Source organism: Sorex fumeus, unplaced genomic scaffold, assembly GCF_029834395.1.
Source record: "Sorex fumeus unplaced genomic scaffold, SorFum_2.1 ptg000098l, whole genome shotgun sequence".
NCBI lineage: Eukaryota > Metazoa > Chordata > Mammalia > Eulipotyphla > Soricidae > Sorex > Sorex fumeus.
In genome coordinates, this window is record NW_026606155.1 from 41,922,894 (window position 1) to 41,944,259 (window position 21,366).

General features: G+C 39.5%; 1 pseudogene; it reads right to left on the reverse strand.

Annotated features, from left to right (window-relative positions):
* Positions 1-15,833: 15,833 nt before the first annotated feature.
* LOC130041618 (ubiquitin-conjugating enzyme E2 variant 1-like) lies at positions 15,834-16,289 on the reverse strand (annotated as a pseudogene).
* Between the last annotated feature and the right edge of the window lie 5,077 nt (positions 16,290-21,366).

Genomic DNA, 21,366 nt, shown 5'->3' on the forward strand with positions numbered 1-21,366 from the left:
TTGCTTTGCTCAGGCACTTGCAAAGCAACAGCTACTTTGAAAACGCCTGAGAAAAACTTGGTGGCTAAAGTCCTGCCCAACTCCTACTTCACAAGGTGATCATAAATGTTATGAAAGTATGGGGTCACAGAGATAGTACAGCAGCTAGGGTACTTTTCTTGTACTCTGGCAACCTGAGTTTGATCTCTGCCGCCCCATTAGGTCCTCCGAGACTGCCAGGAATGATCCTTTAAGCGCAGAGACAGGAGTAAGCTCTGAGCACTGCCAGGAGTAACCCTCAAACAACAAACAAACAAGTATATCAAAGTATCTTGAGGGTAAGTGTGAATGTGGCCTGGCACAGAGTCTGAAATAGATGTTATTCCTGGAACAATTTTCAGGAGCCAGTTATCTACTCACATTCCTGGTTTTGTGCTTTTCTAATTCTCTTATTTCCCTATTATAGTTCCTTCAATTGCTTACATTTGATGGGTTCTTTTCTTTTTGAATTATCACTTATCCTGAGCTGTAAACTTTTACCAAATTTTAAAATGTCTGATAGCTTATACTGGGTAAATTCTCCGTAAGTCTTATAATTTCTATTGTACTTATTGAGTTGTTACTGAATACCTATGACCCTTTGATGGTTAGCCACTGGATTGTCACAGTGGGACTATGGTGAGATAGTATGCATTGTCTTCCGTTTTTAATTAGGGAAACAAACTTAGAAAGTTTTTTTCAGAAGAGAGCAACTTTTCACAGTATTATGGAAACAGGTCTGGAACTCAGAAATCAACCTGATGCTTCTCTACCCAGTGGTTGGGCATGTTAGTGAACTGTATAATTGCCTGTTCTGAGTGCAGATTTTAGAAACTCCCCCTCAAAAGTTCTGATGCAGGGGATAAGGGGGAAAACTGTGGTCATTGGTGGTGGGAAATGTACACTGGTGAAGGGACAGTTGTTAGAACATTATATGACTGAAAACCAATCAAGAACAACTTTGTAACTGTATCTTACTGTGATTCATAGCACTGTCATAGCACTGTCCTCCTATTGTTTATCAGTTTGCTTGACTGGGCACCAGTAATGTCTCCGTTGTGAGATTTGTTGTTACTGTTTTTGGCATATTGAATACATCACAGGTAGCTTGCCAGGCTTTGCCTTGCAGGTGGAATACTCTTGGTACCTTGCTGGGACTGAGAGGGATGGAGAAATCAAACCTGGGTCAGCCTACCTGCTATGCTATCACAGTGACTGTGATTCAACTAAAAACTTTTTCTTAAAAAAAGTTCTGATGTGATAGATATGGACAAAGTTAGAGGAATCTGCACTTATTATATAATAAGGCTTCCAGGTGATTGTCCCAGAGGTGGCCCAGAGATCACAGGTTCACAGAACACCCTGTCTGTGCTTTCTCCTCCTTCATGTTTCTCCAGTGGAATGTGGGAACTGCTCTGATACCTGAAGGTTCTGGCACCTGTATTGCTTGATACGTGGCACTATTGCCCTTTTTTGGCTTCTTGTTTTTTACAATGATGCCTTAATCCTCTGAGAAGCCAAGGTATTCTAAGATTCTTTGGTGCTTTCAGCACCTGAACACCATTTATTTGCTGCCATGTAACATGTATATAATAGGGGCTTGACAAATGTTTATTGATTACTTTTGTGTTATGTAAATATCTGTTTAGTCGTCTTGTATTTGTTCAGTTTTCCTCAAGTAGGTTTAAGATGCTTAAGGAAAGGGTTTAGCAGGTCTTCATTTTCTGTTTATTACCTGAAAATTATCTGTTTTTATAGATGCTCAGCAAAATCTGCCGATTCACTCATTTAATGATAGAGGATGCCTGTTACACATTGGTTGAATTAATTAGCCACTGAAAGGTTTGGTTGCCCACTGTTCTTTCATAGATGGAGAATGTCTGGAAAGTCTTTTGAAATTTCATTCTTGATTTTCCACCTAAAATATTCAGAAGGGAGGAAATAAAAAATGACCTACTTTTTTTTTTAGCCTCAGAGGTAACTTATTTAATGACTTGACATTCTTTGTTTTGCATAAAGAAATGTTTAACCAAGATTCCTCAGGTTATATTCAGATGGCCAAACATTTAAAAACAAATGTTCACACACAAATATGCAGGCAAGATTTACCTCTAAATGAAAGAGCTTGTAGATCCATTCTCTACTTCAATCTCTTTTTTGATTTGTGGAAATAAATAGGTTTTCCTTAAGCATATCCAAATTTTTATCAAAGATAATCATAGAAAGCCTAGAAGTTCACAGGGTCTGGGGTTAGAGGTAGAACAAAAATGTACCTAATGCATAATATAGTGACATGGTGACACATTTGATAACATTGCATGGTATAATTGACAGTTTTAAAATGAATAAGACTTAAATGTTTTCTCTGAAAGAAAGAGCAACTAAGAGAGAAAGAGAGAGAGAAAATATGTGAGGTAAAAATATTTTTTAACTCATGGAGTTAAACATTATCATGTTGTGCACCCTAAGTACTTTATAATTTATTTGATAATTATACTTCAATTCAGCTGAGCAATAAAACAGCATGTCTTCTCTTCAAGGAGTCTACAATCTGAATCAGAGTGACAGTCAATGTGTATAATAGAGCATTGAGAGTAAAATATTTCTGTTGATTTCTGGAGTACCTGAATCCTAAAGATGATTTAGTTCAGTCCTCTCGCTTTTCAGACAAAGGGGTTGGAAGAAGAGATAAGCCTTGTGGCAAATCCACAGAGAACAGTAAAGGCATTAAAATATGATCCAGAGCCATGGTTCCTTTTTTCCAATTTAAGGACCCCTTTCAAACCACAACAAAGCCTAAGCTCTGCAGAAAATAAGTTTGCATTTTACTGCAGTGTTGATAACTTGCTGGTGATGACCAGAACCAAAAGGCTTGTCAAACTGGAGGGTTATCAGTTATATCAAGGGGTGAAGAGCATGGGATTTCAGCCAGGAAGCTAATTGGCATGGGTTTGAGTATGTGAGTCATACAATGTTCAGTGAAAAGGCAGAAAGCAGGATTGAGAAGAGTCCTGGCCAGGAAAAATAGAATGCAAACCACAAATATAATGCTAATATTTCTAACCACCACAATAAAATAAAGGTAAAAAGAAACAGATGGAATTAATTTGAATAATATATTTTATTTAACCAATTGCCCTAAAATATTATTCCAGCATGTAATAAAAATGATAAAGTATTTCAATTTATTTTTGTGTATTGAATCTTTGAAATTTATTGTAGATTTTGCAAAGCCCACACCGAAGTGTGAGAGTGACTACTAGCTTCTGGAGTGAACAATGTCAGTTAGAAGGATTCTCTCTCATGAGAAAGACTGGGAGAGCAGCATAATTCCAAGTTGACTAAGGATCTCTAACATAATGATTTTCCAACATGAATATGCATAGATCACCCCTGATGATCTGAGTGAACTGCAATCTGATTCACAGGTTCTGGGACAGTCCTTACTGCTGTGGCTTCCTTTTACTCTGGGCTGTGACTGAGGTATGTTTCTATGGAAAAGAAAGCAAAAAAAGGATGCTCAGGTGAAAGGAAACGTGGCTCTGATGGAGATAATGATAGAGAGAAGTTAGGCTATGAATGGACAGCCACTGCTGCATTTCACTTCTTTTGTATTTGTTTTAGGATTCAATTTTAGCATAAAATCTCTGAGGAGCCTTTGATTGAGTTGTACTGATTGACATAGATATTGGTAAGGCAGACCTCTAACATAAGGAAGAGCCCTTGCTTCCTAGAGGGTCCCAGCAGTCGTTACACCTGACCTACACTGTATTAAGTGCCCATACCACAGCTCCTGAAGTGAGCAACCACATACATAGCCATATGACAGATCTATTCCACAAAGTACTTGTTATTCACAGTTATTCTTCTTGTCATTCTGTGAGGATGGGTAGCTAAGACAGAGAACAACTTGATTAACTACAAAAACTCACCCCCAGCACAGCAAGAACACTAGAAAACCAAAGAGGGGAAAAATGTATAAACCCACCAGGTTTAATGGACAAAAACAGTATCACCAAAATAATAAACAGCATCACAGCAGAGTTTGGCAAGCTCCCAGTGGCATATTTGATATGCCAAAAACAGTAACAATAACAGGTCTCATTCTCCTGACCCTGAAAGAGCCTCCAATGTGGTACCATTGGGAAGGACGAGAAGGAGAGGCTGCTAAAATCTCAGGGCTGGGATGAATGAAGATGTTACTGGTGCCCACTCAAGTAAATCGATGAACGGCAGGATGACAGTGACAGTAATACAGTGAATAAATAGCACAAGTAAATCCTCAGATACCATCTGCAGTAGTACTATGATGAGGGTGTTCAGTGAGTTCGAAGAAACAACAGCACAGGTGGTGAGTAAAGCACACAACAGTTTGAGAGTGGAAATGAAAAAAAGTGACAGAAGTGAAGAATGGGGCAGGTGTCAATAGAAGCTCCAAAAAAGCTTCAAAAAGCAGAATATCTTCGTCTTCATCCTCAAAGCTGTGCTGGTCTTCTTCCCCACCCAGGACAGTTTATCCGCTGGTATTCAAACCCAGGACTTGGCTTTCTCCTTGCAAGCGCCCCAGGCATCCTCTCAGAGCCTGGGACAAAAGCAGCCCTTAGCCTCTGCCTCTTCCTCTTCGTCCCCAAAGCTGTGCTGGTCTTCTTCCCCACCCAGCCCTTACCCCCACCCCCGCCCCCCAACCAGGTTCCAGTAGGGCGTGGCCTCTTCAGAAGTGGGTGTGACTTTGGTAGAAGTGAGCGTGGCCTAAAGGCAGCAGGTAGTTTAGTCATACCAAGAAATCTAGTCCCCATACCTATGCACCAACATGAAGAAACAACACAAATCCCCACCCCGTGGGGAGGATGATGAAAAGAGTCCAGAATCCTCCGTAGGTGCTACTCACCTAAGGAAGGGACCTCTCTGACAAAGAATTCAGATATGAAGTCATGAAGATGTTCAATGAACTAAATGAAACAGTCAGACAGATATCCAGTAAATTGAAGGAGGACATGAAAGAAACAATGGATCGGACAATTGAGAAAATCCAGGAAGAAATGAGAGCAGAAATTGGAAAACTACACACAGAAATGTCACGAATTAAAGATTCCGTAGATGAAATAAAAAACTCAGTCTGTGCCCTCAACAGTAGAATGACCACAGCTGAAGACAGAATCAGTGAGCTGGAAGATCAGCTGCACCGAGCCAACAGGCAGCAACAAACAATGGCAAGAGACCTCAAAATAGATCGAGAGCGAATCAGAACCCTAGGAGATAATTCCAAGAGGAACAACATTAGAATCATTGGAGTACCAGAAACTCAGGGAAACAATCCCAATGAAAAAACCACAGTTAAACAAATCATTGCTGAAAAATTCCCAGAGCTCGACAATGCAGCCATTCAGGATCAAGGAGCCCAAAGGGTGCCAGCTAAAAGAGACCCTAATAAAAACACTCCAAGATGTATCATAGTTAGAATGATTGATGCTGCGATAGAGACATAATACTGCAAGCAGCAAGGGCAAAGAAGGAAATCACATACAAAGGAGCACCCCTTAGATTCACAACAGACCTATCAGAGGAAACCCTCAAGCCTGAAGGCAATGGCGGGATATAGTGAAAAAACTCACTGAAATGAAACTCATTTGTTTCACCAAATAATACTCTATCCGGCTAAACTCTCACTCAAAATCGAAGGAACAGTATACTACTTTCTAGATTAACAGCAGCTCAGGAAATTTATAGACTTAATACCAAACCTAAAAAAAGGGCTGAAGGGGCTACTATAAGACAAGACAAACCCTACAAACACAACAGACCCTTAAAGAAAATGACACAAAACCCCATAACAATAATCTCTCTCAAGTCAACGGTCTAAACTCACCGATTAAGAGACACAGAGTGGCAAAATAGATTCAGAGACAGAACCCAACATTCTGCTGCCTACAAGAAACTTATCTCAACAGTTAGAGAAAACACAGATTCAAAATTAAAGGATGGAAAACAATCCTGCAAGCAAACAGCTCCCTCAAAAAAGCTAGGGTGGCCATACTAGTATCTGACAACGTTAATTTCAGGTATAAAAAGATTAGAAGAGACAGCGAAGGCTCTTTTCTTTTCACCAAGGGATACATACAACAGGAAGAAATCACACTCTTAAAAGTTATGCACCTAATGAGGGAACAGCTAAATATTTAAAACAACTGCTAACAGATTTTAAGGAGGACATTGCTAGCAACACAATAGTAGCTGGAGACTTCAACATCGCCTTATTACCTCTGGATAGATTAACAAGAACACTACTCAGCAAGTAAACATTGGCTTTGAAAGAAGAAATAGAAGAAAAAGGGCGTATAGACCTATACAGGGCTTTACACCCCCAAAAGAAAGAACACGCATTCTTTTCCAGTGCGCACGAAACAGTTTCCAAAATAGACCATATGCTAGCCACAAAACATACCTCAATAGAATCAGGAAGATAGAAATAGTATCAACAATCTTTTCAGACCATGATGCACTGAGAATAGAAGTGAATCACACACAGACACGGAGAACCAAATCAAATACCTGGAAATTAAACAACTCAATGCTGAACAACAAGTGAGTCAGGAAGGAAGTCAAGGACGAAATCAAAAGAAACCTGGAAACAAATGAGAATGAAGACACGAGCTACCAGAACTTATGGATTGCAGCTAAAGCCGTATTAAGAGGAAAATTTATAGCTCCGCAAGCATTTCTCAGGACAAAAGAAAGGATCCACATAAACAACTTGACTTCACAGCTCAAGATCTTAGAAAAGGATCAACAGAAGGAGACCAAATCAGGCAGAAGGAAAGAGATCATCATATTTAGAGCAGAAATCCACGACATGGAAACCAAAGAAAAAATCTGAAAGCTCAATGAAACCAAGAGCTAGTTCTTTGAGAAAATAAATAAGATAGATAAACCACTAGCAACACACATAAAGAAGGAGAGAGAACCCTAATAAATCGAATCAGAAATAAAAATGGGGATATCACAACAGAAACCAAAGAAATTCAAAAGATCATCAGAGATTACTTTGAAAGTCTGTATGCTGCAAAACAAAGGAACCTAGAAGAAATGGATAAATTCCTGGGTTCCTATAATCTCCCAAAGCTTAATCAAGAAGATCTAGAGTACCTGAAAAGAACTATTAACATCAAGGAAATTGAATCTGTAATCAAAAGTCTTCCCAAAAACAAAAGCCCAGGTACAGATGGATTCACTAGCAAATTTTTCCAAACCTTTCAAGAGAACCTATTGGCAGTTCTTCTCAAGCTTTTCCGGGAAATTCAAAAATTAGAAACTCTCCCAAAAAGTTTCTATGAAGCCCATATCTCTCTAATACCAAAAGGAAACAAAGACACCACAAGAAAAGAAGACCACAGGCCGATATCCCTGATGAACACGGATGCGAAGATTCTCAACAAAATACTAGCAAGTAGAATTCAACAACTCATCAAAAAGGTCATATACCATGACCAAGTGGGATTCATTTCGGGGATGCAAGAATGGTTCAACATTCGGAAATCAATCAACATAATACATCATATCAACAAAAGAAAAGATAAAAATCATATGATCATATCAATAGATGCAGAGAAAGCATTTGACATGATACAGCACTCATTAATGATGAAAACCCTCGCCAAAATGGGGATAGAGGGGACTTTCCTCAATATAGTTAAAGCAATCTACCACAAACCTACAGTAAGCATCATCCTCAATGGGGAAAAAACTGAGAGCCGTCCCCCTAAAATCAGGGACGAGACAAGGATGCCCACTCTCTCTACTACTGTTCAATATAGTCTTGGAAGTACTTGCAATAGCGATTAGGCAAGAAAAACATATTAAGGGTATCCAGGTAGGAAAGGAAGAAATCAAGCTCTCACTATTCGCAGATATGATACTATACATAGAGAAGCCTAAAACGTCTACCAAGAAACTCCTAGAAATAATAGACATGCATAGTAAAATCAATACCCCAAAGTCATGTCTTTCCTAAACGCAAATAGTGAGTGCGAAGAAAGTTACATGAAGAAAACAATCCCATTCACAATTGTGCCCCAGAAAATCAGCTACCTAGGAATTAGCTTAACTAAGGAAGTACAGGACCTGTACAAAGTAAACTACAAAACGATACTTCAGGAAATAAAAAAGGACATGAAGAAATGGAATAATATCCCCTGTTCATGAATCGGGAGAATTAACATTGTCAAAATGGCAATACTTCCCAAAGCACTGTACAAATTCAATGCGATCCCTATAAGGATGCCCATGACATTCTTCAAAGAAATGGAGCAAACACTCCTGAAATTTATATGGAACAAAAAGCACCCACAAATAGCTAAAGCAATTCTTGGGAAAAAGAAAATGGGAGGAATCAACCTCCCTAACATCAAACTGTACTACAAAGCAGTAATAATTAAAATAGCATGGTACTGGAGGTTGTAATTTCCGGACTTCTCCAACTTGCAGGTACCTGGCAGTGTTCAGGGATTACTCTTGGCTCTGCACTCAGCAACTGTGAGATGCTGGGGATCGAACCCGGGTCGGCCCTGCGCAAGGCAAATATCCTCCCCACTGGACTATTGCTCTGGCTTCAAGCCTTGCCCTGTTTTGTGTTTGTGTTTTTTTTTTTTTTTTTTGGCCCACACTCGGTCATGCTCAGGACTGACTCCTGGCTCTGCACTCAGGGAATCACTCCTTGCAGTGATCAGGGGGCCCCATTGGGATGCTAGGAATCAAACCCAGGTCTGCCATGTGCAAGGCTGTACCATTTATTTCTCTGGACTTCCTTCCCCTTTTTCTTTTTTTGTTGCCACTGAGGCAGGTGCCCTCCCTCCCTGCTTCTCCCTAGCGGGGTGGGGCTGAATGCATCACCCTCTGTCTCCCTGCCACCTCCTTTGCTCTGCTGCCAACAGCCCAGAATCCCTTTCTGGGTTCTAATTCCAGAGTTTGCACTCACTCACCTTCAATCATTAGTGAGGGAGCAGCTGGCAGCTGGGCAGGGGGGAGACAAAGAGCTGAGGCCCCTCCTGCCCTCCCGCCCTCCTCTCTACCTGCAGCCCAGGCCTGGCCCTGTCAACATGAACTTCTGATGATCTGGGGGGGGGGGTGTTCCTCGACATGCTCTTGTATCTCGCCTGCATGGCAAAGCCTGGCAAGCTACCATGATGTATTTGATATGCCAAACACAGTAACAACAAGTCTCACAATGGAGATGTTACTTGGCCCGCTCGAGCAAATCGATGAACAACGGGAGGACAGTGCTACAGTGCTACAGTGGTACTGGAACAAAGGCAGAGCTGCAGACCAAGGAACAGGGTTGAATATGCTGACATCTCCCCGCAAGCATATGATCATATAATCTTTGATAAGGGGCAAGAAAAGTGAAATGGAGCAAGGAAAGCCTCTTTAACAAATTGTGCTGGCAAAACTGGACAGCTACACGCAAAAAAGTGGGCTCAGATCTCTGCCTAACGCCTTGTACAAAAGTAAGATCAAAGTGGATTAAAGACCTCAACATCAGACTGGAATCCATAAGGTACATTGAAGACAAAGTTGGCAAAACCCTCCATGACATTGAAGCTAATGGTATCTTCAAAGATGTCACGCCACTGGCCAGGCAAGTGAAAACAGAGATAGACAAATGGGACTATCTTAAACTAAGAAGCTTCTGCACCTGCAAAGAAACAGTGACCAAAATACAAAGACAGTCTACAGAATGGGAAAGGATATTCGCCGAATACACATCCAACAAGGGGTTGATATCAAGGATATACAAAGTACTGGTTGAACTCCACAAGAAGAAAACATTCAACCCCATCAAAAAATGGGGCGACATAATGAACAGAAACTTTCTCAAAGAAGAAATCCAAATGGCTAAAAGGCATATGAGAAAATGCTCTACATCATTAATCATCAGGGAGATGCAGATCAAAATAACAATGAGATATCATTTCACACCACAGAGACTGGCCCACATCCAAAAGAACAAAAACAACCAGTGTTGGAGCAGATGTGGTGAGAAAGGGACCCTCCTTCACTTCTGGTGAGAATGCCGACTGGTTCAGCCCTTTTGGAAAACAGTATGGCGATTCTCCAAAAATTAGAAATTGAGCTCGCATTTGATCCAGCAATACCACTCCTGGGAATATACCCCAGAGAGCCAAAAAATATAGTCAAAGTGACATCTGCACTTGTTTGTTCTCTGCAGCACTGTTTACAATAGCTAGAATCTGGAAAAAACCTGAGTGCCTGAGAACAGATGACTGATTAAAGAAACTTTGGTACATTTACACAATGGAGTACTATGTAGCTGTTAGAAAGGATGAAGTCATGAAATTTACATACAAGTGGTACTACATGGAAAGTATCATGCTAAGCGAAATGAGTCAGAAAGAGAGGGGCAGACATAGAACGATTGCGTTCATTTGGGGAACATAAAATAACAAAATAGGAGACTAACACCTAAGAATAGCTGAGATAAATACCATGAGGTTTTCTCTATGGCTTGGAGGCCAGCTGCACACTCTAGGGGTAAAGGCAGCTCAGATAGAGAAGGAAGCACCAAATAAAGGGTGTTGGGAAGATCATCCCCCAGGATGGGATATGCATGCTGAAAGTAGACTATAGACTGAACATGATTGCCACTCAATTCCTCTTTTGCAAACCATAGCACCCAAAAGGAGAGCGAGAACAAAAGGGAATGCCCTGCCACAGAGACAGGGTGGGATGGGGTGGGGTGGGGTGGAAAGGTTACTGGCATTAGTGGTGGTGGAGAATGGTACTGGTGGAGAGATGGGTACTCGATCATTGTATAACTGAAACCCAAGTACAAAAATTTGTAAGTTTATAACTGTACCTCATGGTGTTTCACTAATAACATTTTTTTTACAAAAGTATACAAAATATTAGGGAATGTCTAAAAATGCTGAGTCTGTTGATAGAAACTTAGGTAACTTTGACCAGAGAGATAGTACAGAGGGTAATGTGCTGCCTTGAATGTGGCTGATCTGAGTTAGAGTTCCTGTACCACATTTAGTTACCAGAGCACTTCTAGGAGTGATTTATGAACATATTTGCATGGGGCCAGGAGTACACCTTGAGCGAGCCAGGTGTGTTCACTACCAGCACTCCTTTTTTGTTGTTATTTGTTTTTGGGTCATACCTGTCAGTGGATTTATACTGAAGAAAGCTGTGCATGCAAGGCAAGCACCTTAACCTCTATAGTATCTCTCTGGTCCAAAACTAGGTTACTTTTAATTTCCAACAGATTGTCACCTTGTTGAGGGAGAAGAAAGTTTTGTATTGTTACTTTTCCAAGGATCTTAAAACTGTTGCTTATGATTTCATTTTCTTTCTTTTTAGACATTTTTATTCACTGTTATAATGTTTTAGTCATAAAAAAAGCAGAATAAAAGAGCAAGGAGCTCCAACATGTGAAGGAGAAAGTCAGGGAAGCAGCACAAAGTGGAAAATAGTCTGAAAAAGAAATTATGGCTTTACAAAGAAAAGCCCGTAATATGTATATTATTAGATCTATCAAATGAGACAAGCTAGAAGAATATGAAAGATTAGTACAAACACCAAGAATATTCTATCCAGCTAGATTATTATTCAGATATGAAAGCACTATTTGGAGCTTCATGGAAGATAACAGCTTAGGGAATTCATAGTTTTGAAACAAGTTTTGCAAGAAGCATTAAAAGAGTCCCTTTAAAGGAAGGGAAAAACTTCCCATCATGTGGCAATGATTATGGCACTCAATAATGGTGCATATGGTCATTGTATAATAGAATAATAAATGTTAAAACATATATCAATTGATAATAACAAATTGACATGTATTGATTTACTTTATGATAATTCTCTTTGCCACTCTTTTGAGTTTTTTGGACCAAGTAATATGAAATGAATTTGTTAAATGCCTGTCAAACAGAGAGAAAAAAAAAAAGCTTTGTCTATGACAGGGAAGATAGGTTGATTACCGCAAGAAGAGCAAAGTACAAAATAAATTTAATGCTGGGAGAAATTGTTTGCCATAGAGTAAGGGAAGGTGTGGGATGGGGAGAATACTGGGGACATTGTTGGTGGAAAATGTGCACTGGTGGAGGGATGGGTGTTTGATCATTTTATGACTAAAACTCAAACATGAAAGCTTTGTAACTGTGTCTCACGGTGATTCAATAGAAAGAAAGAAAGAAAGAAAGAAAGAAAGAAAGAAAGAAAGAAAGAAAGAAGATAAATTTAATGCAATGTATTTTTGACGAGCCACTGAACATCTCCAAATGCAGCACTATGTGTACTTGGGTTGAGAACTCAACATGAGGAACTACGTGGTGCCAGAACTGCGCAGGAGGAAGAGAGCATCATGGGATGCCTTTAAGGGCATTGAAGAATTTGTTAAGAGGACGAAAAATTTCCAGTTCTGGGCACATCTTTTCTTTTTTTTTAATTTTAATTTTTATTAGTGAGACACCATGAGGTACAGTTGTACACTTACAAATTTTTGTGCTTGGGTTTCAATCATACAATGATCAAATACCCATCCCTCCACCAGTGTCCATTTCCCACCACCACGAATCCCAGTATCCCTCCCCCCCATCCCTCCCATCCCCCCCATCCCACCCTGCCTCTGTGGCAGGACATTCCCTTTTGTTCTCTCTCTCCTATTGGGTGTTGTGGTTTGCAAAAGAGGCAATGGGTGGTAATCATGTTTGGTCCATAGTCTACTTTCAGCATGCTTCTCCCATCCTGGGAGGATCCTCCCAACACCTTTATTTGGTGCTCCCTTCTCTATCTGAGCTCCCTTTTCCCCTAGCATGTGTGGCTGGCCTCCAAGCCATGGAGTAAGATTCCTGGTACTAATCTCGGCCATTCTTGGGTGTTAGTCTCCTATTTTGTTACTTTATGTTCCCTAGATGAATGCAATCTTTCTATGTCTATCCATTTCTTTCTGAGTCATTTCGCTTAACATGATACTTTCCATGTAGTACCACTTGTATGTAAATTTCATGACTTCGTCTTTTCTAACAGCTACATAGTACTCCATTGTGTAAATGTACCAAAGTTTCTTTAACCAGTCATCTGTTCTCGGTCACTCAGGTTTTTTTTTTCAGATTCTGCCTATTGTAAAGAGCTGGGCACATCTTTTCGACTCCACAATTCTTCCTGCACTAACATTTGCCTTAAAGACCTGGGCCCTATGAAAACAGGACGAAAATGCTATTTGGATCACCCAAAGAGGAATCGAAAGAGCTATGCTTGGAGTATCACACTTCATGCAAGTGAGAGAAGTAATCTGGAGTTTTGATCTCCTTCAACGACTGAAGATCAGGGATGCTGTCTCATTTGCCAAGGTGTCTAAAATCAGATGGTCTGGACATGTAATGTGATTTAGAGATGACTGCTGGACTAGAGCTGTTACTGACTGGATTCTATGGGACGTGAAAAGGACGCGTGGCTGCCCACCTATGAGATAGTTAGACTTCTTTGTCGAAACCCTGAACAAAAGGGAATGCCCTTCCATAGAGGTGGGGCGGGGGGGGGGGTATGGGGTTGGGGGTGGGAGGGTTGCTGGGATCATTGGTGGTGAATGGGCACTAGTGGAGGGATGGGTACTTGATCATTGTAACCCAACTGAAACGCAAGCACAAAAGTTTGTAAATCTACAACTGTACCTCATGGTGTTTCACTAATAAAAATTAAAAAAATAAAAACCCGAACAAACGGTTTGAGGCTCTTCGTGTTCCTGGAGCAAGCAGGCTGTACCAGCACGCAACAGGGACAAATGGAGATGTTACCGGCGTCTGTTTGAGCAAATCGATGACCAAGGGGATTACAAGTAATACAAGTGACAAGTGATATTTTTGACACCAGATTTGAAAATTTATATAAATGAGAATAGGCAGTATACTATATTGTATTAAATGAGTTGGATTGCTTTATTTATATAAGTTAATATCATATAGCAAACAGTCACCACAAATTGACATTTGTTGATTTATTTTACGATACTTTCATTTGTCATTTCTTTAAGTTTTGTTGGAGCATATGAAATGAATTTGTTACATATATGCCAAGAGGGCAGCCTGAGTGGTGTCAGGGAACTTGGGACTCTGATGGAGGGAAGGGGCGTTGGTGGTGGGATTGGTGTTGAGACATTGTATGCCTGAAAAAACTCTATTATGAATAACTTTATAGTCATTGTGTCTTAATAGAGAAAATATTTAAGACTATGTAACTAGGTATAAATGTTATGTGGAAGTGTAAAGAGTACATATACATTTAGTTAATTTATATTATATTTTGCTGAAAATATAGCTAATAGATAATGGAGTGGCTCCAGGTGGGGAATAGTAAGAAATAATTCAGGAGTCTTTGTCTTATAAATAAATCTGCCACCTCATCTGTGCTGGGCTCACCGCCAGGCAGCAGACTTCTCATATACATGTGGCCATGGGGATCAAGGAAAGCCCAGGGAACAGACTGTGAGGCCCCAGCATGAGTGGACAGTATTCGGGAACCAGAGGATCCAGTGTAAAGTTGGGACATAGAACATTGGTGGCTTCAACACCACCTTCTGAATGTTAATAGCGACAACTTCATAAGCATCTGGTGCTTTGTATGCAAATCTTTCAGACAGTATGAATTCGGGACTAAATCCTTCTTCATGCTGACACAGACAAGTTCAGAATTAACATCAGTTGGTCTTGAAGTCATTACTCTCTAGTGATCTTTCTTAAAATCTCAAGCAATGTTTTGTGCCTTAAATTATGTTTAGTATCAGTAGTAATATAGAAACCTCTTTTTAAAAAGTATAGTTTTTGCCTTTTACATCTTTTAAATAGTTCTATGAGTTAATGTTTGTAAGTATTGTAAACAATATTTGTTAGTACTTCTTATTTTTTTGAATGAACACAATGAATTGTTTTTTATTTTGGTTCACATCCACATCTCAGCTTTTAGTGGCCCTGAAAAGAAAAGTGGGGAAATGTAGCAATTTGCCAGGAAATCAAGGCGGCCAGTGTAGGGTGCCTGCTGAAGACACTGGGAGCTGCTCCCAGGACCAAAGGTCACACTGGATTCAAGGTTCTTTTTGTTCCAGTTGTCAGATTCCAAACCAGAGCAGGTGAGCAGAGCAGCCCTGTTTAACACGGCTTCTGTTTGTAAAAGCTAAAGCAGTTAGAGGAAAAAGGAAACAATTTATTCAGATGGATTGTGTGATGACTGTTCTTTTCACCTTATCAAAACCTAAACTTAAAAAAAGCGCCTGGGCTGCGGGTAACAGCAGAGGGCAGAGGGGACCAAAGACCACGTGTACATCTCCCAGGCTGGTGGAGAGGAAATCAATGTGGTTCCAAAACAAAGCTGGGTGGTTAGGGTCTTTCCAAACTTACCTGATGGCAGCTGACCAGGCCAAGGGCATGTCATGGATAGCAGGGTGTGTGTGTGTGTGTGTGTGTGTGTGTGTGTGTGTGTGTGTGTCTGTTTGTCTGTGTGTGTGTGTTGCAACAGGGGCGTGAGAAGGAAGGAAAAGCAGCATCCCTTGGTAAAGGTGGGGTAGACTTTCTTAATCCCAAAACTTCGACTAGTGGACAGTGGTTACATAGGACAGGATGCTTGATACAGCACAACTTGGACATTTTCCAGTGGACAAAAAATTAGCATCCTGGGCAGGAGCTTAGAAGAAATGGCCTTTCAGTAGGTGCATCCTTCTGGAGCTCCAGTAGATATGGTGAACCTCAAGATTGGCCCCTACTGTGGGGGTGAGACTATGGGATGAAGATGGTGTAGATGGGAGGTGGCTAGTCGGAAGAGTGGCTGAAACACTGCCTTGTGGGCAGTTGCAGTGGCTTTATGCTCTCTTTAGACATCAGGAAGCATCCAAGCTCCTGCAGCGCGACCTTGATGCTGTAGGAATTCTGCCCCCTGGCCAGCACCGAGATGGCTCTCAGGTCCACCATGCCATTAGAACTATTAACTCTGTTCATGTTAATTTTTGTGACAGATCTTACAAAGGTTGGGGGAGATGTTTCTGTGTATTTAGGCCCACATTCTATTTTAAGACTTTATATTCAATATTCATAAATTGTTCTTGGAGGACCAATTATCATCCCTGTCCATGGTGTGTCAGGTCTTTGTCATCTTCTAGACCTTAGCTAACTGTGCCATCTCCTACATCTTTATAGTCTTCTTCAAGTTCTTCCAACTGTCAGAAAATTGGGAGGGAATTTTGCTTCTGAGCTGGTGGTGGCTGCCATCTTGTATAGCTCAATAATTTTTATTTTAACTAGACTTAAAAGTTTTTTTTATATTGTCATAATGGTCCCTTCTCTATCTTATCTACCCTCCACCCCACACACACTTGTGGTTGATTCCAACCATTGACAAGTCCTCCTAGCCCCTGTTTTTTCTCTGGCTGTGGATAGTAGTCTTCCAATATATACATATAATTTATTTATATCTAACAACTAAATGCAGTAATTCTAGATCTGTCCCTTTCCTTCTGACTCATTTCACTCAGCATAATGCCTTCCATATTCATCCATTTGTAGATGGGAGGTAAACTGAGGACACTGGTGCTGGGAAATATACACTGGTGGAGGAATGGGTATTGGAACACTATGACTGAAGCCTAATCATGAACAGATTTGTAAGGGTCTATCTCGCAGTGATTCAATAAAAAATTAAAAGCTGAATAAAATGAAATCCACAAGGGAAATTTTTATTTTATTTTGAAGAATCTTAAGGTATGATTATTTTGATTATTGACATAACTATATTTCTGCAATGCTATTTACTCTTTTTATCTTTTATTTATTTCAGGGGCTATTCCTGAGTGTACTCAGGAGTGACACCCCATGTGATAGGAATTGAACTATGATTGGATCAGAGTAGCTGTATGTGAGGAAAATGCTTCCCCTGTTGTACTATAGCTCTGGCCCTATAACTTCTAATGCATATTCATTTAGTAATCACCTTTAGTATTTTAACATGATAATTTATAACCTACAGTTCATCAATTTCTTTTTCTCTTTCCATATCATGCAAAAATCTTAGAACATTTTAATCACTACTCTCCAAATGTTCGCTATTTTGTTTTTAAAATTTTTTAAATTATTTTTAGGTAACATTGTTGAAATATTAAAATATATGGTATTGATGTACAAAGTTAATGCATAGCAGCACCACCAAATTGCCTCCACTACCATCCCTATGTCAGCTTTATTCAAACTATCATTCCTTCCACTCTTCCTCCCACTGCCTGACAATCAATTTTGTAATCTGAGGTCAAGGATTTGCCCTCGTTTTATATTGTCTATTTCCTTGTTTTGTCTTCCTATGTTATGCAGATGTATGAGATAATCTGATATTTGTTCTCTTCCCTCTGACTTATTTCACCTAACATGATACCTTCCAGTTTATCCACATTGCAGTGAACTGCATGGTTTTATCTTTTCTTACAACTGTGTTGTGTTCAATAGTGTTCCAATCCAATGGATAACTATCCATTCACCTGTTGCTGGACATTTGGATTGTTTCCATTTTCTGACTATTGTACTAAGTACTGCAATTAATATAAGTTGTGCATATTTCTTTTCAAATTAATGTTTTTTGTTTTTGTTTTTTAGGGTTCATGCCAAGAAGTAGAATTGCTAGGTCACATTGGAGTTCTGTTCTTATTTTTCTTGTTTTGTTTTAGGTCATTCTTATGCATTTTCAGGAGTTATTCCTGGCTATAGACTCAGGAATAATTCCTGTCTTGCTCAGGTGTCCTATGCAGAGATCAAATCTACATTGGTTACACTGTAAGGCAAGCACTTAAGCCTTGTGTTAACACTCCAGTTGGTCTATTCTTCTTTGACTAAGGAATATCTACACTATTTTCATAGAAATTGACCAAAAGAGATTCCTGTCAATTGTACATAAGGGTTCCTTTTTACCACATCCCTGACAACACTAGTTGTTTTTAGTCTTTTTATTTATGCCAGTTTCACTGGTGTGAGAGGATATTACATTATTGTTTTGATTTGCATTTACCTAATAATAAGTGATAATGAACATTTTTCGTATACTTTATTATACATATTTCGTATGTCCATCTGTATGTCCTTCTTATGAAGGCATCTGTTCAGATACTTTTGCCATTTTTAGATGCCATCAGTAGAGTTGTTGCTATTGTTGAGTGTTATGAATCCTTTATTTATCTTGGATATTAGCCCTTTTCCTTATGCATTGTGTGCAAATATTTTCTCCCAGTCTGTAGGGTGTCTTTAACTCATGTTTCTTTTTCCATGCAAGACTTTTAATTTGATGTAGTCTCACGTATTTGTTATTGTTTTTGTTATCTTTGCCACTGGGGTTAGATCATTGGATACAGCACCAAGGCCCACTATTTTGTAGTCTATTTTAGTTCAAAATTCATTAGACAAATTATTATTGCTCCTGAATTATTATTATTTGTTTCAGGGGCTATTCCTGTGTGTACTCAGGAGTGACCCCCTGATACAAATGTTAATTTGTATCAGCATTTCTCAGCCTCAGCATTCTTAAGATAAACCTCTAATGAGAGGAGCTGTTCTGTTCATTGTAGGATGTTTAGTAACATATTGACTTCTATACAGTGGATGCCAGTAGCATCACCCCTCCCCCACTTGTCACAGAAAAATGTCTCCAAACCCTGTAAACTGTTCGAATAGCTTTTGGTTTTGAAGCACAGATGCACCCATTATTTAACATTATCTAAGCATTATTTCATATCTTACACATGTCATAATTTTATTTTTTCCTAAAAGAAATAATTTATAATTTTTATTTATTTATTTATTTATTTTGGTGCACAGACTGCACTCATGGCCTCATACATGTGGGACAAATGCTTTACCACTGAGCTGTGCCCCTGGCCTCAGGATCTATTTTTAGTAAAGTATGTCAGACAAGCAGTAACAAATATGTTATTATTAAATCTGGTAAGATATTCTTCTATTTCCTTTATTCAAGAAAGATAATTTGTTATGTAATGAACTTTCTTTTTTTCCCATAATTTTATTTATTAATTTATTTATTTTTCTTCTTATATTTATTTATTGAATCTCTGTGGGAAAAGTTACAAAGCTTTCAGGTTTAAGTCTCGGTCATACAATGATAAAACACCTTTCCTCTCACCAGTACTCATTTTTCACCACCAAGAACCCCAATATACCCTCTCCCACCTCTCCCAATACCTGTGAAGCAGATGATTTCTACTTAACTCTTCTCTACATTGATTACATTCATTATTTTGACAAAAGATGCACCATTATTGTTTAGAATTCCCCCCCAACAATCAGAATCGCTGAAAAGTCATTGTGAAATACTTTGTTTTCTATAGCTAGTTATGAGAATAATGTAATGTCATGTGGCCGCGATAGCAGCCACTTGATTTTGGATTTCTGCAAAGAGCCAGATAATTACAAAATTGGTTTCTGTGTGTATGGTGTTATGGCTGTGTCAGAGAGCCGCTCGTGGGGGGCAACTTGTGACCTCGGTATGGCATGAAGGACGAGCCGGTACCGCCCCCCTTCCCACGAGACTGCAGTTGTGCCATCACTGCCGGCTCATACCTGGCTTTCCTATAAGCTCTGAGGCGGCGGCCACCTTGCTGCTGGGGGGGCAGTGGTGGGAAGGTGGAAGGGAACAACACCCTTTCCCTCCCAGGGAGGCATGGTACCGTAGTTTAACGCATGGTCCATTCACTTTTCTGCTGCAAGCTCCCAGGCTGTGGATTAAATGAACTCTCAATTGAGTCTTTATCTTCAAATTTAGTAGTTTTTTCTTATATCATCCACCATTACTTTACCTTTATTTGAGTTTTTATAGTTTATTTTATGTCCATTTTTTCACTTGATTATTTTTTCAAATACTCTTGAATTTCTTTTATTATTTATTATATATATATACACATTTAAACCGTTTTTTCTTTAAGTATACTGAAAAATGTTATTTACTAGTTTACAATGATTATCAGAATCTTGATGAATCTGATTTTGTTTTCTGTTGTATTAGTTGTTCTTTCTATGGTAATCTATTTCCTGTGTTAGAGATTCTGTAAGGTCTGGGTTGAAACTGATTTTATATGCTACTTATGTAAGGATATTACTGGTTGTATTATCTTCAGTTTAAATTCTTCATTTAGTATTCCTTTAAAGTACATAAAACGGTGCATTTGGTCTGGAAAGCTATGTTAGGGAGAGTTTTTGACTATAAATTCTCAAAAGTGATTTACTCCTTTCAGCTAGTATCAAATTTCCTTGCTATCCCTTCTGCACAAAAGTGGGTATACTTCGGAATGCTGTAGTCTTTTAGAGTCACAACTTCATCTTGAATTGCCTCTAGGCATTTTTACTGTATACCATTTCCCTAAAGTCATTGTTAAAAATGGTAGAGGCCTGAGGGACAGTACAAATGCCCTACAGCAGATAGGACATTTGCTCTGAATCCAGCTTACCTGAGGTTAGATCCCTTGCATTGCATATGGTCCTGTAAGCATTGGCAAGAGTGATTCCTGAGTACAAGGGAGCACAAAGCCAGTAATAAGCCTTGAACACAGCCAAGTGTGGCCTCAAAGCAAAAATAGAAACAAACCACTTCAAATAGCAAAGTGCCAAAATATTTTATATATATATGTATATATATGTGTATATATATGTATATATATATATATATATATATATATTACTTGACACTTGACATCCCGTTACTCATTGATTTGCTAGAGTGGGCGCCAGGAACATCTCTATTCGTCCCTGTCGCATGCTAATGTAGCCCAATGGCGTTTGCTCATTCTAGGAACATGAAGAACCTCAAACCGATCCTTCAGGGTCTTGACGAAGAAGTCTGACCATCTCATAGGTGGCGACCCACGATCTTTTGACGTCCTGTGGAATCCAGTCAGTAATGGCTCTAGTCCAGCAGTCATTTCCAAATCTCATTACGTGTCCAGCCCATCTGATTTTCAATGCCTTAGCAAACAAGACAGCATCCCTGATTCTTGACGGTTGACGGAGGTCGGAACTCTGGATTCTTTCTCTCATTTGAGTGAAGCGTGATACTCCAAGCATAGCTCTTTCGATTCCTCTTTGGGAGACCCGAATAGCATTCTCATCCTGTTTTCATAGGGCCCAAGTCTCTGAGGCGTATGTTAATGCAGAAAGAACAGTGGAATCAAAAAGATATGCCTGGAGCCAGAGGTTCTTCGTCCTCTTAGCTATTTCTTTGACACTCTTGAAGGAGTTCCAAACTGCTCTCTTCCTCCTGTGCAACTCAGGTGCCAGGTCATTCGTCATGTTGAGTTCTCGA